Genomic DNA, 16,638 nt, shown 5'->3' on the forward strand with positions numbered 1-16,638 from the left:
TGACTTCTCTAGCTCATTTACCATTGAATTAAGATCTGTAAATGATTATTGGTCATAAAAATCCATTCAAACAAATTTATGTATTATTTGCCTACTGTATATAATTCGTGAAACATGTGCGTAACTATAGTGAGAACACCAAGTGTGCTTTCCTCAATTGTAGAATTCTGTCTCTATATATACAACCATAGATAACCATGTTGGATTAATTTCAACATAGAATTCACTAACAAGCTGGTTAGGACAAGATTAGGAAATTGATGTAATTCTAAGGGAATTAGAAGTCATCTAGTTCTAAGAAAAAGAAAGACATCTAATAAGGTAATAGGACTAGGAAAAGGAATTCATAGTTATATATATATATATGATCACCAAAGTTGTGGTTCATCATATGAGCAAGATTAGAGCTTGTGTTTAGTTTTGAGAGATTTTCTAAACATCAATAAAGAGAGTTGTCTTTATGTAAGCTAAGTTTCATCTTGCAGTTGCCATTAATTGGTATCAGAGCTTGTTTCTGAGCCATGGAAAACGAAACCACCATTGTGGGTGCAAAACAGTTCACGCCACCATCAATACAAGTTCCAATCCTTAACGCCACAAACTACATAGTATGGGCCATGATAATGAAGGTACTGATGAAAATCTACAAAGTTTGGGAAACAATTGATCCTGGTACATTGGACCCAGACAAAAACAATGTTGCCATTGGATTACTCTTTCAAGCAATACCAGAATGTCTTGTTCTACAAGTTGGTGAACAGGAAACTTCAAAGAAAATTTGGGATGCAATAAAGACACGTAATCTCGGAGCTGATCGAGTTAAAGAAGCCCGTCTGCAAACCTTAATGTCTGAATTTGAAAGAATGAAGATGAAAAACACTGATATTATTGATAGCTTTGCAGGAAAGCTATCAGAGATAGCCTCAAAAGCTGCGTCACTTGGACAATCCATTGATGAAGATAAATTAGTAAAGAAGTTTCTCAATAGTTTACCAAGATCCAAGTATATTCATATCATAGCTTCTCTCGAACAAGTCTTAGATTTAAAGAAGACTAGCTATGAAGATATAATTGGAAGATTGAAAGCATATGAAGAGAGAATCCTTGATGAAGAAAACAATGGAGAAACTCAAGGAAAACTCTTGTACACAAACTTTTACCAACAAAACTCTGCGACAAGAGGAAGAGGTCGTGGAATAGGTGGTAGAGTAAACAGAGGACGAGGAAGGGGAGGAAGGTTTAACTCACAAAATAAAACAACAAGTCATAATGATCAAAACCAAGGGAAAGAAAAGAAGGATATATCAAACATTATTTGTTACAGATGTGATAAACCAGGACACTTCTCCTATGTATGCCCTGAAAGAATACAAAAGATGGAAGAAGCAAACAAGAATGAAACAAGGGAAGCAGATATAGCTCTTTTCATGCACGAAGTTGTATTCTTAAACGAAGGGAAACTAATACCAAAGAACTAAGAATCAAAGGATGGAGAAGAAGGAATCTGGTATTTAGATAATGGAGCCAGCAATCACATGACTGGTAAGAGACACTACTTTTCTGAACTCAATGAGAAAATCAAAGGACAAGTGAAGTTTGGGGATGGATCTTCTGTAGAAATTGAAGGGAAATGATCAATTCTATATCAGAGCAAGACCGGAGAACAGAAGCTTGTCACAAACATCTACTTCATCCCAAACTTACAAAACAACATTCTAAGTTTAGGACAAGCTACAGAAGTTGGATGTGATGTTAGAATGCGACAAGATTATCTAACAGTTCATGACCCAAGTGGAAGACTTTTAGTTAGAGTCTCACGCTCACATAATAGACTCTACAAGATAAGTATCATGATTGGAAGGCCATTGTGTCTTAATATGAGACTGGAAGATCAGACATGGAAGTGGCACGCAAGGTTATGACACATAATTTTCAGAACCTTAAAAACTATGTCTCAGAACAAGATGGTTCGAGGGCTACCACAGATAAACGATGAATCAAGGATCTGTGAATCATGTTTAGTTGGGAAACAAATGCGTCAAGGTTTTCCAAAAGCAACAACATTCAGAGCCTCAAAGCCATTAGAGCTTCTTCATGCTGATCTATGTGGTCCTATTACACCACACCAAAACGGAGTGGTGGAGAGGAGAAACAGGACTCTAATGGAGATGACAAGAAGTTCTTTAAAGGCTATGCAGGTGCCTAATTATCTATGGGGAGAAGTTGTACGACACTCCACATACCTAATAAACAGGATACCTACGAAAGCTCTGAAAGACATGACTCCATATGAAAGTTTGCGAAAGAGAAAACCAAACATAAATCATTTAAGAGTGTTTGGTTGCAAGGCATACGCAAAAGTTGATTCTGCAACTCTTAAGAAACTGGATGATAGATCTCAGACTCTTGTGAATCTAGGAATTGAGCCTGGATCCAAAGCTTACAGATTATTCAATCCAACAACGAAAAGAGTGATAGTGAGTCGAGATGTGGTGTTTGATGAGACATCACATTGTTACTGGATAGAAACAACCAATGAATCGAGAAGGGATCCAGGTATGTTTCACATGATATGGGGTCAAGTAACTGATGAAGGAGAAGGACCCATAACCATCAACACTGAAGAGAATCACTATGATAATCAAGAAGAAGAAGAGAATATTGAAAACACTGAGAATAACGTAGAATAAGAAGAAGAAGAAAACCAAGAAGCTCAAGCTATCTCACCACTGCGAAAATCAACAAGACAGATACAAAAGCCACAGTATCTGAAGGATTATGTTCTTCAAGCTGCAGAAGAATGTGAGATTATGCTACTTTCTGTTAATGATGAACCAAGGAATTTTCAGGAAGCAAAGGTTTCGACTAAATGGACACAAGCATGTAGAGAAGAAATTATTCAATCAACAGAAACAAGACTTGGTTTCTAGTTGATAATCCAGGTGGGGTAATAGTGATTGGTCTTAAGTGGATCTTCAAAATAAAACGGAATGATGATGGTACTGTCAATAAATATAAGGAAAGACTTGTAGCTAAGGGATACGTTCAAGAATCAGGCATAGACTTTGATGAATTTTTCGCACCAGTTGCTAGACTAGAGACAATTCGTCTCTTAATAGCATAAGCAGCATCAAACTCATGGGAAATTCACCACTTAGACGTTAATACAACATTCTTACATGGTGAATTGCGAGAAGATGTGTATGTTGAACAACCAGAAGGTTTTGAAGTAAAAGGACAAGAGCATAAGGTTTATAAGTTATCAAAAGCTCTATATGGTCTAAGACTCGAGCCTGGAATAGAAAGTTAGATCAAATCTTAAGAGAAATCAGATTTGTTAAGTGCTCTAAAGAAACATCAGTATACAGAAGAGAAGAAAAGGGAACGCTTCTTGTGATTGCAGTCTATGTAGATGATCTATTTTTGACTGGCAACTCCCTAAAGGTGATCAATGAGTTCAAGAGAGAAATGTCATCAAAGTTTGAGATGTCAGACCTCGAAAAACTCACTTATTACCTTGGCATAAAAGTCCATCAAGGAGTAGATGGAATTCAGATTAAACAAGAAGCTTATGCAAGGAGAATTCTGAAAGAAGCAGGACTTGAAACTTGTAATCCAACTAAGATACCAATGGAGTTTGGACTTAAAGTTTCAAAGGCACAAGAAGAAGCTGAGATTGATCCAACGAGTTATAGAAGAAATGTTGGATGCCTTAGATACTTGTTCAACACAAGACCAGACTTTGCTTTCTCTGTGGGAGTAGCAAGCCGTTATATGCAGAGTCCACGCAAGTCTCATGGTGATGTAATAAAGCACATATTAAGATATCTAAGAGGAACAATCAGCTGTGGATTGAAGTATGGTCGAGGAGGATCAAAAGGAATTGTTGGGTATAGTAACAACAGTCATAATATTGACCAAGATGATGGAAAAGGTACAACTGGTCATATATTTTATCTAGGATAAGCACCTATTACATGGTGTTCACAGAAGCAAGACATTGTAGCCCTCTCATCCTGTGAAGCTGAGTTTATGGCTGCAACAGAAGCATCTAAACGATCAATATGGCTTCAAGAACTGTTGGGTGAAATCAAAGGAAGAGAACCTGAAAAAGTTCTCATCAAGATTGATAATAAGTCTGCAATTGCACTCACTAAAAATCCAGTGTTTCATGGGAAGACGAAACACATTCACAAAAGGTATCATTTCATACGAGATTGCATCGAGAAGGAGGTCATTAACGTAGAACACATACCAGGAACTGAGCAGAAAGTAGACATATTGACAAAGGCATTAGCTCGGATCAAGTTTGAAGAAATGAGACAACTGATTGGAGTACAAGATATGTCACGGGTAAGGTTGAAGCTTAACGGGGAGAATGTTGGATTAACTTCAACATAGAAGTCACTAACAAGCTGGTTAGGACAAGATTAGGAAATTGATGTAATCCTAAGGGAATTAGAAGTCATCTAGTTCTAAGAAAAAGAAAGACATGTAATAAGGTAATAGGACTAGGAAAAGGAATTCATAGTTCTATATATATATGATCACCAAAATTGTGGTTCATCATATGACCAAGATTAGAGCTTGTGTTTAGTTTTGAGAGATTTTCTAAACAACAATAAAGAAAGTTGTCTTTATATAAGCTAAGTTTCATCTTGCAGTTGCCATTAAACTAAGTTTTAGATAAAACAGTCTATCTTTAACCTCATTAACATATTTTCAATATCAGTTTCTGTACTTCTCTAAGAGTACACAGTGAAAGTGAGATAGGTAGCTATAGCTATAGCTAGAGATATGGATTTGGTTTCTTTGATACCTGTAACAGTACTTCAATTGACTAGAGATGACGTAGTTCAAGAACTTGGAGTAGTATGGCAGCAAACTGAGAGAATTATTACTAGTTCCTATTTTGAAATTTGCAGTGTCCATATGTTTAGTAATGTCAGTCATGTTGTTCATGGAGTGGGTTTACATGGCTATGGTCATACTCTTCGTAAAACTCTCTGGTCGAAAACCAGAGAAGCGTTACAAATGGGAAGAGATCAAAGACGATGTTAAAACCGGTAACTCGAATTATCCAATGGTTCTTGTTCAGATTCCAATGTACAATGAAAAAGAGGTTAACTTACACAACCTCTCTAATACAGTTAGCTTTTACTTGCTTTAAACCGTCTTTCTTTACGGCTTTGTGAGTTATGAGTTGTTAACGTTTTTCATGGTTCTTTGTTGATCAGGTCTATCAGCTTTCCATTGGAGCAGCATGTTCTCTTTCATGGCCTTCTAACCGAATAATCATCCAAGTGCTCGATGATTCTACTAATCCAGACATCAAGGTCATCATCATATTATATATATATGTTGACGTACATTAGTACGACATCTTTCCTATATATATATATGTTGACGTACATTAGTACGACATCTTTCTTACATTAGGGGTTCCATGAACAACATAACTGACATTGTTAAACTTATTGGATGATGGGTGGAAAGGCGTGTACAAGGCAATATAAACATTAGATTTTCTGAGTTAAGAATAAAATGTTTTCCCTGAATTTCAATTTTTCTTATGATTCTCAACAAAAAAACGACTGTAATAAGCATCATACATGGTATTTCACATTAAATTATATCTTGACTACTAATTGAGAGTGACTTGTGCTAATAAGTTTCATTGTTTGGAATTTGTGACATGCGGGATGTTAACTACAGGACTTGGTGGAAGTTGAATGTCAAATGTGGGCACGCAAGGGAACAAACATCAAATACGAAATTAGAAGTAATCGAAATGGGTACAAAGCTGGAGCTCTTAAAGAAGGATTGAAACATGACTATGTTGAGGCGTGTGACTTTTTGGCCATTTTCGACGCTGATTTCCAACCTGATCCAGACTTCCTCCGCCGAACCATTCCTTATTTCGTTCATAACCCAGATGTTGGCCTTGTCCAAGCTCGTTGGAAGTTTGGTAATTATCTCAATAGTAGACTAACTATGGTTTATCAACGTTGATTTTTGTTTTAACTTCATTAGATAGTACTGTAATGATTAAGCAGTAAAATTGGGATGTAAAAACCATGCAGTGAATGCGAACGAGTGTTTGATGACACGAATGCAAGAGATGTCGCTGAATTACCATTTCAGGGTTGAACAAGAATTTGGTTCGTCCACCTACGCCTTCTTTGGTTTCTATGGTACTGCCGGTATTTGGAGAATTGCTGCCATAAAAGAAGCTGGAGGATGGAAAGATCGCACAACTGTAGAGGACATGGATTTGGCTGTTCGCGCTGGTCTTTTCGGTTGGAAGTTTGTCTACATTGGTGCCGTCGAGGTATAACATATTCATCCTCTGTGTATAGATGACTTTAAAGTCTTAGCCATCACTGAAAACTTATTTTGTACATGAAATTGAAAGGTGAAGAGTGAATTACCAAGCACTTTCAAGGCGTTTCGTTATCAACAACACCGATGGTCTTGTGGACCTGCAAATCTTTTCAGAAAAATGGTTATAGAAATCATCAAGAACAGGGTAAATTCTATTGATACATATTTCTTGTTGATACGAAAAAGTAAAATGACTTTATTTTTTTCTTAACATTGTTTTTTCTTTTTGATCGAGAAAGGAGAATTTTATTGAAAGGAGAAGAAAAAATTACAGCAAGCAGATATAACGGTAAAAACGAAAGAAAAACTAAAGAAAAAAGTAAACAATGAAAGTTTTATCTCAGTAGAACATGTTATCCCACGAGAAGATGCAGAAGTCTAGCCTAAATTTAAAATCTCTTTTAAAGGCACAACTCCAAGTCAAAAGGGATGTTTTGACCTCTACACTTACTTGGAAGTGAGAGAGAGATTTTTGCTCAAAAATTCTTCTATTCCGCTCATTCCAAATTGCCCACAAAACTGCAGCTGGAACCAAATCCCACATTTTCTTTGCCGGACCATTTATGCCATTGGCAGACCAACTTTGTGCCAAATGTAGAACTGACGAGGGTGGGTTCCAAGGGAGGTGGTTAGGAAAGATTAATGACCATACTTGTCTAGAGAACTTGCAACTCAGAAGCAAGTGTTGCGACGATTCGCATTCGGACAAGCAAAGTGGGCAACGACTTGCGAGATGGAGACTTCTTCGTTGCAGAGCATCTTGAGTGGAAATCTTATCAAGTGCAGCAGTCCAGAAGAACAAACAGACCTTTGGGGGAACATGAGGGTTCCATATGGTCTTGTGGGGAAAAGGAGAGGTCTGTGCTGTTGATGGGTCGTGAGTGATATCTGTGAGGAACTTGTAGGTAGATTTGGCTGAGAATGTACCTGAGCTTGAGAGAGACCAAGTGCGGGAGTCAGGATGGTTTGTCAAAGTTGGGGGAGTATCACCAATGAGCACCAATAAGGACATAAGTTGGGAAACTTCAGGTTCTTTGAGAGCTCTTTTAAAGTGGAAGGACCAACAACGGTTGTCGCTTGAAATGTGCTCGCGGATTGTACCTTGTTTGAGGCCTTCTAATTTGAAGAGAGCAGGAAACATTTACTTTAAATTGCCTTCTATGTTCCATTTGTCGAGCCAAAAAGCTATTGTTGCACCGTTGCCGATTGAAAGATGTGAGAGGGATACCACCAATTGAGCCTGAGTTGCGATATGCTTCCATACAGAACAACCATAAGGAGTTGACGGAATTTGAGGAGCCCAGATGGACTGAGGTCCATCATATTTGTTCCAAATGATGTTGTGCCATAGAGTGTTACGTTCATTACCAAATCTCCAACCCCATTTTGAGAGAAGAACTTGATTCATTAATCTTAGATTCTTGATACCTAGCCCACCAAGTTTAATTGGTTTCATCATCACCTCCCATTTTACCAAATGCGTTTTTTTGGATCCACCGCTATCCCAAATGAAATTCCGCATAATTTTCTCTAGTGACTTGATGACTGATATGGGAGCTTGGAATACTGAGAAGTAATACACAACAAGATTAGACAGAACAGACTTTACAAGGGCTACTCTCCCAGCTCTAGTGAGAAAGCCTTTCATCCAATAAGGTAATCTGTGTTCAAAATTCTCCACAGCAGGATCCCAAAGTGATTTTGCTTTGGATTTTGCTCCAAGTGGCATACCTAGGTATGAAAAAGGGATCTCCTCTGTTAAGCAACCAAGTCTTGCAGCCCAGTCTTCAAGTTCTGGAACCATTCCCACTTGGATTAATTTTGTCTTAGATGGATTCACCCTCAGGCCAGACACTGCCTCGATGCACTTGAGAATACTCATGAGGTTATGCAGTTCTTCCCAATCAGGATTGATGAAAAAAACTGAGTCATCTGCATAGTGAAGGTGTGATATATATAGGGTCCCCTCCTTCACTGTGAATCCAGAGCACAAACCAGACTCCACAGCCTTATCAATAATTTTAGACAGACCTTCCATGACAAGCACAAAGAGTAAAGGAGATAGCGGGTCTCCTTGTCGGAGACCCCTGGAGGTAAAGAAGTTACCAAAAGGAGATCCATTTAGAAGAATTGAGAAAGTTGGGGAGCCGTAGCAGAATCTAAGCCAACTCAACCATTTCGCTTTGAAGCCCATTTTCCGTAATACATCCTCTAAAAAGGACCAGCTCACTCTGTCGAAGGCTTTCTCTAAATCCACTTTACATATCAGACCGGGAGACTTGTCTTTTAATCTTGAGTCCACAATTTCATTGGCAATTAGAATACCATCAATGATTTGTCTTTCAGAGATGAAACCCGTTTGGCTTGGATCAACTAAACTTGTCATTAGAGGTTGGAGACGTGATGACAAAGCTTCGGAAATGATCTTGTATGCACTTGTGAGAAGGCTTATTGGTCTGTAGTCCTTGACAGTCTCCACATGATGCTTCTTTGGAATTAAGGTAATAAATGTTGAGTTGTGTCTTGTATCCATGAAACTCGTAGTTGAAAATTCTTGAACCATAGCCATGAAGTCACACTTGAGAATAGGCCAACATTTCTGAAAAAATGCTATGGGGTATCCATCGGGACCTGGAGCTTTATCATTTGCTAAGCTTTTGAGAGCAGTCAGTATTTCCTCCTCGGTGATCATTGCGTCTAATGCATCAGCTTGATCTTCAGAGATATGTGGTAGATTGATGTCTCCGATATTGGGTCTGTGGGGGAATTCTTCCGAGAATAAATTAGAATAAAATCCAGTGATGTGGTCGACAATGATATCTTTTTCCGTTACGATATTGCCATCGATGAACAATTGCTTGATCCTATTTGACCTTCTCCTATCAGATGCCACCTTGTGGAAGAAAGTAGTGTTGCGATCGCCATCTCTCAACCATTCATTTCGCGCCTTTTGTTTCATGGAAATATCTTTCTGAACCGACATATTTTCGAAGTCTACTTTAGCCTGAGCACGATTAATGAATTGAGTTGGTGATAGAGAACCCAAATTTGCTTCAATGCCGTCTAGAACATCAATGGTGTGTAGACATACTTGTATCTTGGGATCAAGAAGACCAAACACCTTTTTATTCCACTCTTTTATCTTGTGTTTGAGAGATTGAAGCTTGTTCCAGAATACTGTGCTTGGAGATCCAGTGAAGGTAAAAGACGACCACCATTCAGAGAGGCTTGTCATAAAAGAAGGATGCTCGAACCACATCAATTCAATCCTAAAAGGAGATGGACCCCATGATGGATCAGCCAAGTCCAACACTATCTGGATCCAATAAGTGGGGGATCTATCAGAGCATGGGTGGAAATGAATTGAGAGAATTTTCTCATGCTCCGAGTTGTTCTACCGAGATTATTCTTGTCTTCAATTCTTCTAATGACGTTGAAATCACCACCAATCACCCAAGGAATTTCCCAAAGGCCTCTGATATAGTACAGTTCCCTCCAAAAAAGTTTTCTTTCAAAGTGGTTATTAGGACCATACACACCTGTGAGAATCCAACGAAAGTCAGTGGAAATAAATCTACATTCAACTGATATAGAGTAAGTACCTTCTAATGATGATAGAACTTCAATTATATTGGGATTCCATATTATGATTATGCCACCAGAGGCACCAATGGACGGTTGAAAAGTCCATCCCATCGATCTTGAACCACATATGTCAACAATGTCTGAGTTTGTGCATGTTGGCATTTTTGTTTCTTGCAAAATTACGATGGTTGGCTTATGGAGTTGTAGCAACTGCTTGACTGCCGCTCTTTTGGAGGGGGAGCACAGGCCCCTTACATTCCAGGACATGAATGTACCACTCATTTGAAACTCTTTTGAGCCCTTTTCCTTGCAGACTTGGGGCCTTCCGGGGAAGACTGCGGAGGAACACTGATGTCCAATCTTCGAATTTCTCTTTGTAACTTTTTGGGTATCAAAGGCTGGATATTTGCTTGTGTATTAGGGGATACGGGGGAAGAAGAGGGATCAAGGGAATCAGAGATAAAAGGAGGAGATTGAGATGATTCAAGGGGATCTAAACTGGTTGAGGCTTTTGTGTAAACACCTGGAGCGTTCAAACCGGGTATTGAGGCTTGGGATAAGGGGGGGGGGGGGGGGGGGGGGATTCTGTAGATGAAGAAACTGGATTATTGTGGACGGGGTTAGAGAGAATGTTCGAAATATCTGGTAAGATGTCTTCAATACTTTCCGATGGTAGATTGGGATTGAAAGATGCAATGGGTAGTTCATAGAGAACCTCGTTGTTGGGGTCAATTGAATCAAAACGAGATAAAGCAAAATTTGTATCCGAATGGGTATTTAGAGGTGGGAAGATAAAAGGTGAGTTAAATTTGTCTATGAGACCATCTCTTGCAATAAGAACATGCAAAATTGACTTTGAGGTGTTAGGTGTGGCATCAAAACCAATACCGATGCTTGACCCGAGAGAGAGGAGGCGCATAACCTCCAGGTTTATCCAATTTGACGATAATTGTACACCATTACCTGGATAGGGAACAAGATAAATGAGCCATAATGGAGCAGGACAAGGACCAAGAATGCCATCCGAGGATGATGAGCAAACAACACAATTTGGGGCCACTACCTGTGGAAGAAAATTTATCTGATATACAGTTTTTTCTTTCTACGAAAGATTGTAGCCCATATAGCAACCTTTCTCTTTTACTGCGTTGTAATTCCGATGTGTGTGTTCTTTCCGGAAGTTGAGGATCCGTTGTGGGCTTTATTTTATTTGCCAACAGTCATAACTATTCTAAATGCAATCGAAACACCGAGGTAATTGTTCAGTTCTCTTCAATTTACAGTCACCAATTCTCTTAAACAGGGTCGTGCTCACTGAAGTCATTATTGCAGGGTCAATTCACCTAGTAATTTTCTGGGTTCTTTATGAAAATGTTATGTCTCTTCATCGAACCAAAGGTACATTTATCGGTTTATTTGAAGCGGGCGGAAGAGTAAACGAATGGGTTGTTACTGAAAAACTAGGAGATGCACTACTCAAACATAAAGAGAATAATAATACTCCAGCAATAAAATCATTAAAGAAATCAAGATTTGCAATATTCAGAGAAAGGTAAAAACATGCTGCATTTCCATCCTTAATTCCCTAGTAGTATGCGTAATTTTCAGATACAATACTTACGGTTTTCCTGATTTTAATGTGTTTTTTTGGTCCATGAACAGACTTCATTTGTTGGAGTTCGGCATGGGAACTTACATTTTAGTGTGTGCATGCTGTGATGTTATGTTTGGGAAGTACTGGTATTTCATTTACTTGTTTGGCCAGACGATCGCCTTTTTTGTCATGGGGTTTGGTTACGTCGGCACCTTGATACCACCATCTTAAGCCGCTGCGGATAATGATGGTGGTGGTAGTGTGTACATAATAGCTATCAGATGCCATTGTCGTTAATCACGAATGCTTACTCAATAAAGCTAGTAAAGTCTAATGATAATTGATCCCATATGTCTGGGTATTAATTCCTCTTGCAACATAACAAAAGCAAGACTATTGGTGGAACTATCTCCTTCAAACTTGGCCGTATCAGATTGGAACAAGTCTTAGCAGGAATCTTCTTTTTTCTTTTGTTAAGTTTCCTTCCTAGATGGTGTTCTCGACTAAGTTTTTTATGTTGTATTCTTACAGCTATTTTTGCATCACACGTCTAGTGTTATCTCTTTAGCCTTTCTCTTCTTCTTAATATATCATCCCTTCTTATTATTAAAGAAAAAATAAACTAAGCTTAACCCGGGTGCTTAAATTACATCTGTGTACAATGTTCAATTAATATGGATGCAAAACTTGAAATTCTCCCCAGCTTGCAAGTATATTTCCCTTCTCTTATTGCACACTATGATCAATTTTGCATGTTTGTCATGTTGCCAGTTGAGGAGATACGGTGAAAGTTGTTCATTAATTATATGCGCTTATATAGATACTAAATGGGCACTGATCAGATTTTGCAGCAGTAGAATTTCTAAAACGTACGTCCACTGATTACAGCAATGATGTCAGTAAATGGACCCAAAAACGACGGAACATGATAAAGATGGGAATGAATTCTCATCGTATATAGAACGACAGTCAAACTGAAATGGTTAAGATTTAAGTGGTTGTCATTATTTATTTCTGTGCAATTTTTATCTTTTAGCCAGTAATACCTAATAGGAACAAGCAGGAACAGTAGTTGAAGGTACTGAAGGAAGAATTCTCTTCTTCTTGCACCACCCAATTCAGATTTCTGAAGATAATCTTCTCAGAATTCTTCCATTTAAGTTTTAACTGTGTCAGTGATTAGTTTTGTCTATGAATATATATATTCAGAGCTTTAATGGTTGGTTTTGTTTTTCATTGTAGGAATTTTCTACCATATTATTGTCCTTTGGTGATAGGGGATGTTAGCGAGTTTTTTATGGTCCCAAAACAGTGTTGGGAGTATCCACATTTCAGCAATAATAAATAAACCAAAGAAAGTTAGAAGTGGTTTGACTGACGGATTTTGGTATCACTGTGTTGTAAGCTGGTAAAAGATTACATTTGTCAGCTAAAATCCAAATGACATCAATTTTGTGTATTAAATTATCAAATACCGACTCAATTCCTATTTCTGTGTGCGCTATCTCCCCCTTTGGATCCCGCATCATCATTGAATAATTAGGAGAATATATAAGTGTGCAACCACCATTTAAACTTTACGGATTGTGGATGCTGCAATGACTTTAAGTCCGAATTTTTCCCTATCATCCGCCAATCACTAGGGGAAATCTTTAAGCGGAAAAGTCATATTCGGCGAAATCAAAATTAAACGAAGCTCGTGTAAAACATTTCCTTCTGCATGACAGATTGTTAAAAGATTTAGTAAGCACGTTTCGTAAAGTCATATGTTCAGCACATTAATCAACATCCAAGAACCCTTTATGAAGCGAGTGAGAAAGCTTACTAAACCTTCTACTCCTTTCTTATCTTCGTAATTGAATAAAAAGTTCAATTCGATTACGTACAAAGTTTACAGCCATATACACATTTGTTAGCAGCCAAATGACTCTATTATTGTTGTGTGACTCGTGTCGTTGGGGTGATTGGTTATGTGGGTTTATTCATATAGAAGTGCAGAATCTGCAGATAGTGGAAGAATCAACACATGCATGGGATGCATATTTTTATCTTATCAGGATTAGTTATTTTATGGTACAAAATGGCGTAGGTAGTAGGTATGAGGAAAAGAAACTCCAAAGTAAATGTTTTATCGGTAGAAAACTACTTTAAGCTCAAATAGACGTCTTATGTAGAGCAGAAAATGGGCAATTTAGCCAAAAAAAAATATTTTTTTTGGGTCAAATGGACGGGTAAGTTTTCGTCTGGGTGATATGGACAGGAATTAATAAAAATGTAAACTAACAATTATACCCCACCAAAGTTTCATCTTCTTTCAAAACAAAAAGAAAAAAGATTCATTGTTTAGACTTCTCTTTTCAGAAACATTGAACTTCTTCCCCACTGTCTACATATCTTCCCCAACCATCAGAATTACCATCTTCCTCCACCACCACAAACACTAAAATCACCAACGATAACATCATCTTTAATTCTCAACCACCACCATCGACGACACCACCCCATCTCTACCACCACAAAGATGCACCACCACCACAATCGTCCATAGCATCATGTTTCTCTAATAGTATCATTGACACCAAAGCTAAACATCACTACCATTACAGTGGATCTTATGAATGCCCTAATTTAATTGCGATTTCTCGAATTCATAAACCAAGAGCTTCGGATTTTGTGTAAATCAATTTTACGGGATGAGAAATGAAGAACATACTCAAATTGGTAAGTTTCCAAACCCTTATTTTCTTTTTGGTCATATTTGATTTCAAATTGGTTTCATCTTAGTTAAAATTTGATGCACTTGTATACATTTTTTTTTTAAATTTGTTTATAAATGTGAAATATGTATGTCAATTTTCTTGTTAATGTATTAATCTGTATACATGCTAGTTTCCATTTTCTGTATAAAATGTGATGCAATTGAGTTTCTGTTGAATATTTCTTAGCTTAGTATACGGTCAGATGCATTTTCCAGTTTCAGCATGTGTTTCCACTGGATGATACTGGTTTCATTATGTGTTGCCTTTGGATGAAACATGGTTTCATCTTGTGTTGCCAACAGATTTTGTTTAATGTAATTAACTAAATTCTAGGCATATGTTTAGTTCTAAATTTTTGCTAAAACTCGCTCTGAAAACCAATGTAATTCTGAAATTTTCACCTTCATGTATGCGTTGATGTATTTTCTTGGTAACATCATCTGTTACCACTGGATGAAACTGGTTTCATCTTAAATGTCGTTGGAAGAAATCTTTGTACATCCTATGTTATTACGGGATGAAAATGGTTTCATCATTTGTTGATACAGGATAAAACTGGTTTCATCTTGTGTAGCCACTAAATGAGACATTGCATCTTGAGTTATTACTGGATGAAACCGATTTCATCGTGTGTTTCCACTGGATGAACCTGGTTTCATCCATGTTTCATCATGTGTTGGCATTTGTTATTGTTCTTTCTTTCATTTATAAAATGCAACCTAAATCAAGACTTGATTTTGTAGTCCTAACTACGGAATGTTTTTTCACTACTTCATGTAATCAGTGATGACCAATGGTGACGCCTTTGAAGACTTAGAAATTCCAAGAAGGAAGATGCGCCGCATATGAAATACTCAGTGATGAGAGCAATTATTGAAAGTTGAACGAGAAAGGAGAGCGTCGTTTCAATAGGTTGTTTATCAATAGGTCGTTACAAAAAAGATGTTGAATGTTTATGAATTTGGATATTCGTCTATGAATGTAAATACCTTAATTTCAGTTCAATTAATATGAAAGAATTAACTTAAACTAGCATATGTTGTAATTAGTTGATGGATTCATATAATCGTTAGAATATGCAGGCTGGGACCATATATGTCCTGCCGAAAAATACTTTTTTTTGTAGAATATGAAGAATGAAACTGGTTTCATCCAATCCAAAAAATATCTTTGTCAGAGTGTGCAGGGTGAATCTATTTTTTTCTTCTAAATATGAGGGATGAATCTGTTTTCATCCTATCCAAAATTTTATTTTAATTTTCAAAATATGAGTAAGAAAATGGGTTCATCAAGCCATAAACAATGAAGAGCATCTGCAATTGTAAAAATAATCAATCCAAATGATTATTTTGGATGAAACTGGTTTATAATTGGATGACACTGATTATTTTCGTCAAAATATGCTGGATGAACCTGGTTTCATCCAAAGAGAAGTGTCTATTTATGAGTGTGCATATAATAAATATGTGTTTTTGTCAGAATAAGCATCATGAAACCAGTTTCATCCTACTCAAAAATTTGTCTTTCAATGCAGGATAAAATTGGTTTCATCCCGGCTTAATATGTGATTTACTTGGATTTATTCAAGTTTGACTATAAGAAATGAAAAGAATTCATAAATGATAAAAGCAAAAATTCATTATTATACGGTACAAAATGAATTTAAATTGTATACTTGTGTATGGACTACATCATTTATGTATACATTTTCAATCAAAATCCACATTCCAGAATTGAAGTACCTCCTGCGCCTAAGTCGATACCCTTCACTTATCCTCCTAAATGAGGAGTTTCTAGAGTTTTCACCATTAGAAGAAGCTAAAGAAATATTGAGGAATGGGCAACCCACTGCTAGAAAAAGCTCTTTCTTCGTCGTAATTGCGATGTGGACTGGTAGGAAAAGAAGCATTATACCTCCTTTCAATGTAAAAATGTTGTCAACGTCACAATTATCTAGCCTCTCCATTAACAACGAGTACCTATCAGTTTGTCCTTGAGAGAGTGGTTCCAACGTGTGAATACTATCTAAGTTCAAATTTGGTAGAAATGAACCTGCATAGAACATCGGTAATGAGCACCCCACTCTTATTAAACTGCTCTAGACTATTGTTATAATTATTTATAGTGAAAAATTAAATTAGATGTTGGAACAAATTTCATTGCTGAAGTTTGGTTAACGCATACAAACTCAAATTGCATTCCATACATTTAACAATTCACAAATAAAAAAAAAAATCACTCAAAACCATTTTTCATCATCATGGCCTAATCAAAGACAACCCACCTGATGCTTCCAAATACATAAGTATCAGTAAC

The 16,638-nt window shown here is 37.2% G+C and overlaps 1 long non-coding RNA gene and 1 pseudogene across 1 annotated transcript; both read left to right on the top strand.

The window, feature by feature from the left end:
- Nucleotides 1-4,797: 4,797 nt before the first annotated feature.
- On the top strand, nt 4,798-11,794 carry LOC113308611 (annotated as a pseudogene).
- A 2,142-nt stretch (nt 11,795-13,936) lies between these two features.
- LOC113309528 lies at nt 13,937-15,351 on the top strand. The gene is made up of 2 exons (XR_003340645.1): nt 13,937-14,284; nt 15,107-15,351. It is a non-coding gene; the product is annotated as an uncharacterized LOC113309528 (long non-coding RNA).
- The last annotated feature ends 1,287 nt before the right edge of the window (nt 15,352-16,638 follow it).

This window comes from Papaver somniferum, chromosome 9 (genome assembly GCF_003573695.1).
Source record: "Papaver somniferum cultivar HN1 chromosome 9, ASM357369v1, whole genome shotgun sequence".
NCBI lineage: Eukaryota > Viridiplantae > Streptophyta > Magnoliopsida > Ranunculales > Papaveraceae > Papaver > Papaver somniferum.